The sequence below is a fragment of the Tympanuchus pallidicinctus genome, unplaced genomic scaffold, assembly GCF_026119805.1.
Source record: "Tympanuchus pallidicinctus isolate F22 unplaced genomic scaffold, pur_lepc_1.0 scaffold1, whole genome shotgun sequence".
Taxonomy (NCBI): domain Eukaryota; kingdom Metazoa; phylum Chordata; class Aves; order Galliformes; family Phasianidae; genus Tympanuchus; species Tympanuchus pallidicinctus.
In genome coordinates, this window is record NW_026294618.1 from 81760136 (window position 1) to 81770122 (window position 9987).

The following is a 9987-nucleotide window of genomic DNA, read 5'->3' on the forward strand; positions in this document are numbered from 1 at the left end:
TGCTCTGTGATGCTTCAACTTCACTTACAATTGGCAACTAATGTTACACGCATAATATCAGCCTAAAGGTGTGAAACAGTGTATGATCATAAAAGACAATGATTGCAAAATTATTTATAATAGTATCAGCTTTTGGCTCTGTATGATTCTTCTTCTGTACTATTGTAGAAGAAAATGTCTTGATGAGCAGACCTCCTGCATTGAGAAATCATTTTCTTATTTTCTTGGGCTCCTGTAATTTGCCTATAAATGCACTGCCACGAGACTTCACTGAATTTAGCTGGATTCTAAAAATAGCAAGATATAAGAAAAAATTACAGCGTGCCGAATTAAATTAAAACAAAATAATCCATGAGTTTCAGAGATGAAACAAGCTGTTATCTATATGAAGTAAATAATATCTCACTCTTAGAGCAGCCCAGTGAGAGAAAAACATTTTTCTCCAACACATTCAGCTCTAAGAATAGGGAGAGAGAGGTGGGAATTTGGACTGGCCCCAGCCAGAAAGCTGGCCCAGCTCGAAGACCTTGGGGGCAGAGAGGAATCTGCATAGAAGAGGCCAAAAACCAGATTTCAGGAAAGACAAGTGAGCATGGCAGGATCTGAGAGCAAGTGTGTCTCAGCCAGAGGAGATGTTGCAGGTGCCCATCATACTGCCCGCAGAGCTGTAAGATCTCAAAATAGAGCAGCACGTTGCTGAGCCACTGACACCCTAATAGGGAGCTTGTACTGCATAAGTGAAGTTATAACACAGAAAGTGAACTCATCACGCTTGTCATGATTCATAATGCAAAGCCTTCTGCCTGCTTCTAACTGCATTTCACAGCCTTTGTGCTCCTGCTCAACTATAAGGACACAGCCACAGTTGAGAGGGCAAGCTCCAGTATCAACAACAAGCAAGCAGAAGGTGGCAGGGCAGGGTACATCACAGGTTCTCAACCGTTCACTTTGAGCTATGTCATGATTAAACATGTAACTGGGGTATTTGTGTATTTTTTATTAAAATGAAGGAAAAGAAGTAAGGTATGTAAACCACTCATTCTCAAAATAAAAAATTAATAGAAAAAAGAAAAACAAACAAACAAAAAAACAACAACAACCCAGAATGGTTTTCAGATAGTTCAAACGGCCAAAGTCCTTGTTCACTCAGGAGAATATAGACTCTCTTTCTCTTCCTTCCAATTTTGTTTCTACTTCAGCTTTGAAGAATACTGAAAAATTAAAAAGAAAATTCTAACTCTAGTCTTACATAGTCATCTCTATATACCAAACTTCCCACTTAGCCTAAGCTACTAGGACTTTCACCTCATTAAGTCCATTGTCATGTAGACTGTCACACATCGGGCTGGCATGGAGAACACCTGTGCAGCATTCAGGGGTGTTCAGAGTGGGTGGAAAAAGAAAACAGAACAACCTACATCCTCACCTCTGAAGGTTAAAAACTACTGTGGGTGTCCAATCTTTTGGCTTGCCTGGGCTGCATTGAGCAAAGAGGAACTGACATTCATTGACACTTGCTGAACATTTATGGAGACCAAATATAGTGGATGTGAGCACAGTGAGGTGCTCCTTAAAACTGTTGTGCAATATGTGTGAGCAATGTTATTTATGCAGCTAAGCTGGACTGTGCTTATCCAATTTTTTAAATTCAAGTTAAAAAAAAAAAAAACAACACTAGTGAAAATTTCCAGATTCCTGTATTTGTAGAAAATCACCCAAGTTTTTTTCTTATTAAACAAATTCTGTAATTGTCATTCTTACTTCTCACAGAATTTGATAACAAATAAAATGAAGAACGAGAGCAAAAATGTAATGTTTATTCCAACTCACCTCAAAGTATCCCCTAACCACTGTATTGCTGGTGACTTGATACAATAAAGGCTGCTACATTTGCAACCAAGGACAGAAATGTAGTGGGAAGCAGGGCAGTTTTAGCCAGAAGCCTAACGTAAAAGAAAGGTAACTGATTCTGAATTCAAACTATTATCTATATATCAGGGAAAAGAAAAAAAAGAAGGAAGGAAGGGAGGGAGGAAGAAAGAAAAGAAAGAAAAGAAAGAAAAGAAATAAAAGAGAGAAAAAGAGAAAAAAGAGAGAAAAGAGAGAAAAGAAAGAAGAAAAAGAAAGAAAAGAAAGAAAGAATTATTCCGAATCACTTCTTAATATTTGCCCAAACTGTTCATGCATCTTCTGTTAAATTATGTAACATATCATCTGGTCTAACACATCACTAATCTGGTCTTCTCCTTACTAATCAAATTGGATCTACAGCAGCTTAGATAATTTCTGAGAAAAGAGGCAGAAAGTGTGAAGGACAGAACAAGGACAAATCACCACTGACTGCAAAAGAGAGATCCGCACTTTCCAAGTGATTTGCCTTCTCACATAACAAAGAATTGTTTATCCACACGTTGAATACATGCTTTAGGGTATGTAAAATTCAAATCTACATTTGAAATTATGGGTCACTTCTCATGAGGAGCTGGATTTAATCAAGTGCTTAAACATGCTCAGTCTAGCCATTTTTCCAGCCCATAATAGTTGAAGGTCTTCTGCTGACCATATTTTCACATTTAAATCATCAAGTCAAGGTAAGGGATTCTAAAGCACCTTATAAATTTCACATATAGACACAGTCTGATTTGAGGAAAACAGTTATCAACTAATGCTGTTTCTTGAATGCTTCATCATGACAACAGTGCAGACTCCCATTCCCAGGATTTCAGCCACCCAGATATTTTCTGGGAGAACAACACAGCAAGCTGCAAAAAATCCAGGACATTCCTGGAAGCCATTGAGGATATCTTTCTGGTGCAGGTCTTACGCAGACTATCCAGAATTGAATGTTACTGGACCTGATGCTCACCAGCATGAGGGGATCAATAAAGAGGCAGTAGCAACCATGTGCTGGTAAAGTTCATGATCTCAAGGAATATCAGCCTGGCAAAGGGCAGAGTCAGGACCCTGAACTTCTGGCTAGGAATAAATTATTTATTTAAAGGTGGTGAGCCACTGGCACAGGCTGCCCAAAGAAGCTGTTGGTGGCCTGTCCCTGGAAGTGCTCAAAGCCAGGTTGGAAGGGGCTCTGAGCAGCCTGAGCTGGTGGGTATCAACCCTCCCCACAACAAAGGTGTAGGAACTGTATGAGCTTTAATGCCCCTTCCAACCTAAACCATTCTATGGTATTCACACAATAAAGAATCTCAGTAGATGACCTCTTCGTTTAGTGCACGGATGGAAAAAACAGCTGAAATTGTTGGCAAGTGTCCGAGTACTGTATCAGAACTTAATTGTGCTTTCCATGTGTCCAGAAAGTAATGTGAAGTTACAACCTTACACCAGACTCTCACTCGCCCCTCACTGCAAGAAAGATATTGAGGCCCTGGAACGTGTTCAAAGAAGGGCAACAAAGCTGGTGAGGGGTCTGGAACACAGGCCATACGAGGAGAGGCTGAAGGAGCTGGGAATGTTCAGCCTGGAGAAGAGGAGGCTCAGGGGGGACATCATTGCTCTTTATAACTTCCTGAAGGGAGGTTGTAGTGAGCTGGGGGTCGGCCTCTTCTCTCATGTCATTAGTGATAGGACCAGGGGGAATGGTTTCAAGCTACGGCAGGGGAGATTCAGGCTGGACATTAGGAAGTATTACTTTTCAGAAAGGGTGGTCAGGCACTGGAATGGATGCCCAGGGAGGTGGTGGAGTCACCGAGCCTGGGGGTGTTCAAGGAAAGGCTGGATGTTGTGTTGAGGGACATGGTTTAGTGGGAGCTATTGGGAATAGGTGAATGGTTGGACTGGATGATCTTTTAGGTCTTTTCCAACCTTGCTGATTCTATGATTCTATGGACCTTATATCCAAATAGCATTATTACATTAGCTTGAGCCAGAATTCTGACACTGTGAAATGCCTGAGACTCAGCCAATATGGAGACTGTCTGACCTGCGGAGAATGGAAAAATGATGTTCAGTAATTTCCTTGCAGCTGCACATGCAGGAATCTCAGAACACTTGGTTCATTTGCTCATAGAAAAAGCTGCTCAGTTCCCCTTCTCAAGGCATTTAGAAGAATACAAAGGAAATAAAGATCTGAAAATAGAGTTAGTGTACAATCCTGGAGCCTTGTTATACTTTCTTTTGCCCATGATAACATTTTATTAGCTGTGGTGATAAAAGCTACTTAGAGTATTGGCAATGGTTGTAAATGGTCCCTTCCTCTCTCCCAACACTGCCTTGGGGACCCACTCTGGTGGTGCTTCAGCCCATGGCATTGATGTGCAATGATGGAGGGCAGTGGGAAATGGGAAATGGAAGTGCTTCTGTGAAGTGTTGAAAGAGGCAGGAATTGCTGCAAGTGCTTTGAGTGTACTGGAACGAAAAAAGGGAAATCAACTCTCAACTTCAACTTCTGCACATTTCATGGTGATAACTGGCAATAATTCCTACAATCAGCGGTGATCATAATCCACCTACAAGGACTTGCAATCTCCTGCTACAGAAGAAGTTCCTTAAAATGTCTGTGTTAGACTCAGCTCTCAGGGAGAGGGACAGAAGTCTCATTCTGTGTATCCTTAAAACCAGAATGGACCAATATGTATGGTCCTGCTCCAGTTCCACTCAGGGGCAAAGCAGAATCAATGTAATCTCAGGGGACATATTTAATTCTACATGTAGAATAACAATAAGATACAAGCATAAATTCACATTCTTTCCACATTTAGGAGCTATGTATCCCTGAACTACGTATTGCACCTGCAGTTCTACAGATTTCAAAGCATCCTGCTCCTGAAACAAATGCTGTCAGTGATTGAAGATGTTGTTAGAGAATGCTAGCAGCAGCAAGAGATAAAGTCAAAATATGGCAAGTAACCACAGCAAAACAAAATATTGAAGACGAACTCTGCAGTGATTAAATGATAAATAATTTACACTTTTAGCCAGAATAAAATTTTCCTCATCTTATCTCAGCACATTGCATTTCCAGGAGAAAAATGAGAATTAGCAGCTTTCTGTCAATCATGAGATTGCCCTTCCCAATGAAGTACAGTCAACAAGTGTTATGGATGAGAAGTAAGCAGGGAGGAGGGAAAGACTTTTTCTTCCACTCACTGATTTTTATTCCATGTAAAATGAGGCTTCATATTGCAGATGTCCATTCAGTCTCATCAACTCCTCAAGTCTATCACAGATATATTGTGCAGATACATGTGCTAGCGAGTCACAATTTTGGTTTCTGACTATGGATTCACAGATACCTGTTTTGTACTGTTTTACGTAAGCTCAAAATGTCAAGAATTTCTTTCATGGAACATAATATTTTTCTACTAAACTGAAAAGCTGCTTTAAGAATCTCATTTTAGGTTGAACCAAATCAATGCTTTTATTTGTTTTGTTTTGGAGATTATTTAAGTGTTCCAGTTAAAACACAGAGGAGGATGTTAATACAGTTCTTAACGCAAATGTCAGAAAATTTAATTTTTAAGCTGTCAAAACAAAAATCAAACATTTTGATTTCCTCAAAAAGAAGTAGTACGTGTTTCTTTTGACATATCAAAAACTATGTAAAGGAATTGGGGAAAAATTTGGTTGTAAAATGAGTACAATTGACAGGAAAAAATATCACATTACCATTAAAAAAAAAGATTTGATGACATTTGATTCTGTAGCAACTGTGAAGACTCAAAATAATAGAAATCCTGTTCTTTTAGGCTGCTTCTATTTTCCTCAAATCTGCAAATTCTACTGCCAAAGATTAATATTAGACTGACATTGTCTGTCTCTCAAACCTGAGGACAACATACTTCAAACACAAGAGGACAAACCCCTGTCCCAGCTCTCTGCCCTCTCAGTTTTTCATTTCAGAAATGTGTAACACAGTGAGGCTGGTGATGTTTAAGCTGTAGGAATAGGAGAGCTACAGAGGAGCATCAATTATGCCCAACACAATCTAATTGTCATTGTAAACTATACCTTATGTCAAGAATATGTGTATGTATAATATGGTCCACTTTGAACGCCATTTCCAGGGTTCAGAATCTCATAGATGGCAGCCCTGCTCAGTCTTACCCTCAAACATTTAAGGTCACCTCTTGCATTACCAAACTCATTTTAAGGGGCTGAATTTAGCACAGCAGATGGCAAAGCACTCTGCTGCATAACATGCCTCAGTCCTGAGCTGGAGGCCTCAGGGACCCTCCAGAGGCCATTTCCTCTGACTTTTGGCCTGCATGAGGGGGTCAAAAGAAGTCACATCAATCTCCATAGGCAGCAGGGAATTCTCTGGATGGGGTCATTGCCTTGCTGCAGAAACCTACCTGCCTGCACTGAGGAAAGGTTTTGCTCTCTTTCTCCTTCCTAATGAGGGGCATTTTGGCTGACTGCTGCACTCACGTCAACAAACCTCAGAGGGATTGTAGGCTTTGGTCTGGAGGATTACCGAGGTGAATCCTCCTACCAGATGAGGATAACAGTGGTGCATTTGCCACTGTTTTTCTCCTGTTTAAAAGATGCTGTCTGCCAAATCGAGGGGTAGAAGGAAGCATCTCCCAGGGGCTACCAACTCCCAACACCATTAGCTTAAGAGCTGCTCTCTGCTCCTTTTGTGCCACAGAAACAGCACAATTTTCCCAAACAGTTAAAGCAGCTCTGTGTGCAAACATCTTCTGTTTTGGGTAATTACCTTCTAGCTCCCTTAATTCCCATGCACTTGCAACAGAAGATATTTTTTTCTCTCTGTAAGTTTTTTTGCTTCATTATGCCCCAGAGACGGCTATACGTCATTGGTGGCTGAGCGATTCCATTATGCACAATCAGCAAAGAGCTTAGGGTCCTTTCAAGATGAAAAAACGCTGTCTAAATGTAAGTTATATATTTCAGTAATATACATTAAAGTGTAAATTCTGTTTAGCAAGGAACACTTAAGGTCTCCAGCAAGCTACCCGCAGTTAATAAACCGACAGCACAGGCAATCTCATACCACGCTGATTTCAGAGCCTCCAACTTCTTGTAGGAAACTACACTTTGTTAGACAAAAAGCCTTGCTTGCTGCAGTGCCTCACCGTTTTGTAATGCTATTGACATCTTGCCTCTCCTGTTGCACTCAAACCCTATTATAGGCAGTGTAGTTTTAACATCTTCCAACTGCAGCAGAGAAAATTAGTCCTTGTTTGCAAATTGATCGTTCCTTCAGAGGCAGACACCACCACTGCCACCACACTGGTCTGTGGGGAAGAGGTTTGCCAGCAGAAGCGGTCATAATTCATTTAACTGCTTGTAATAATCTGAGCAGCAGGCTTTTGTTTCTTTGCTTCATAGGCTCTTTCTCAGTATTTGGAAGCAAAAAAAGCCCTCCTGACCCGAGAAGATGCTCGAGGGATTTGTGCTAATAATCCAGTGGTGAAGCAGCTGCTCTGAAGAATCCCTAGGCTTGTTCATTTCCCTTCTCTCTTCTAGTCTGTCAGAGTCTTACCCTACCCTTTCATTCAGAGACTGGGGATATTTCCAAAGCCTGTTTTTAAGCATGGTCTATACCTGTGGGATAAATGTTGGTTGCTGCCTGTCCCCGGACAGTAAATCTCAGAACTGAAGGAAACAAACAAAAACTGTTTCATCCCCCTAAGCTAGACAGCTGCTTGGTCAGCACATGTGGAGGTGGATTCCTGGCTGAGTAACAAACTTAATATCTTGCTTGACAAGTATAATAGAGAAGAAGGAATCCTAGAAAAGGAAAAATAGTTACCGGTGGTGGCAGCAAGGGGCATCCATTCTAATTCTGTGCAGTGTGATCTGGATGGGATTGTTAATGCCTAGTTTAATGGACAGACAAAGCAACAGGGCAAGCGGAGAGTTTACTTAAGGCAAAGAGTCATTTGCTGGAGATCTAAAAGTGCTGCAGTGCTCTATACCTAGGAATAACAGATTAGAACAAGCCTTTTTATTAATATTATTACTGAACATAAAAGTTATTTAATCCTCACTGTGAATCACACCTCACGTCAGGCTACATTTGTCATGAAATATTTTAAGCCTTTCTAAAAAGGCTTCCACAGCACAGGGAGAAGAGCTCATTTCACTTCCTTCACATGTATTTTAACATATATTTCAACACAGCAGTAAATCTGTTGACTGTTGTATGTAAAAACAGACCTCACAATTGCACTTCAGTTTCTTCATAACTTAGTTGTGAACCATATCTGTACGAGGTGCAGAAGCCATTCCTTTGCCAGCCAGCACTAAGGGGACTGTAAGGTATAGCTGAGCAACTCCACTTCCTCAAACTGGGATGCTAGAAGCCTTCAGCCACAGTACTGCTCTGGGCAGCAGATGGTATTTTGCTGCAAATCAACACAAACTGCAAGTTGAAGGGAACCTTTCTGGCAAGAACAGCAAAGTGTTCCCTTAACCAAAATCTGTACCTTACTTGAAACTCATCCAGCAGCACAGCAACTGCTTTGACTGCTTACTATGCTGCACTGGATGTTGAGGAATCAATCAACAGCCCTCTGAATTCAGTCTCAGCGCCTGCATCAGATTCTGTACCTTTGGATTAAACTTTTTGCTTGATACTGCCTCATGTATTGGGCCCTTCAGTGAGCTTCACGCCTCATTAACATTATCCTAATTCCCCTATGGGGACTGCCTCTGGAAAAATCCGTAAATAGGTTGAGAACGGAAGGAGGGTGTATGCTAGGAGATCCTCACCCAGCTGAGATCTACGAAACTGTAACTGTTTGCCATCTTGTGGCCAACAATTTCTCAGCTCTCATTTAGTTTTCTCCCGCAATGCTGCACTGGTATTGAAGCATCAAGCAAATTTTCCTTATGTTTTCCTTTGTCTGTTCTTTATGAATTCCCCATCTGCTCTCAGAGCTTTGTTCTAGAGTTCTTTCTTCCCTCCTCAGTGATTTAATGATGTTCTTTATCTGTTCTGTAGGTCCAAGCCTAATGAGACAGTCTTTCTGTTCATTCACCAGTGTGAGCTAAAAACTCCCTCAAAGTGAGTGGTCAGCAGCATGAAGTGTGATGGTGCAATTGTTATTTCCTCAGCTTAGATTTCTTTATACTCATCCAGAAATCGTTTTCCTTTCAGAATCCTTTATTCTCTTGCATAACTATGCATAGTATGCAAGGGTACAAAGGACACATACTCTGCTTCAGATGGAGAAAAAAAAAAAACAAAGCCTCTTTTTCTCCACCAAGTGAAGGAATAATTTATTTTTCCCCTCCTGGATTTCCTTCCTTTAATGTTTCCTCTAGATCTTTGCTTTCTACGTTGCTAGATCAGCCTCGGTCTTCTAGTAGTACAGCAAGAGAGATGTTCGCAGTCATGTCATTAGCTGACACTTATTACTACAGGCTTTTTGTCAGGCTCCCGCCTTACTGCTGAGCTTGGACTCAGAGGTACATCTAACTGGAGCTGTGTGCAGCTGGCAATAATGTGGACACATGTACATAAGCACGTGTGTACAGAGGCAGGAATAATCAACAGAAAAAATATCAGTATGATCTAGTCCTCACACGTTACTATCAAAAGAATAGGAAGTTAATCCTCTTGTATTTCCTAAGTTTGGCCCAGAATTTAAGACAGTGGTTATGTCTATGAATTTTAAAAAAAATAAATCAAGAACTCTGCTTTTTGTCCTGAGGCAAATAGCATAGAGCAGCTGTGTGCATGTGTCCACACTTCATGGCACTTGACTTTGGGACTCCAATGCACCCTACCCAGGGCTGTGCGGCCCTAATACAATTACTGTTCAATTTCCTTTTATTTTAGTTCAAAGCATTTGAAAAGCAGAAAAATCTGTGTTGCAACTTACCAGAAGAAGACAGTTTAAGAAAATTTCTTGTATCAGAAAATCAGAGGATAAATTTTACATGCCAGGTGGCGGCACAAAAAAATATGCAGAAGTTTGAAGACAGTGAGCCTTCTGGAGAACTGTGGAAAGGTGGAAGGATCCAAATGTCAATTTGTGTCCATATTATTGAAACACTATT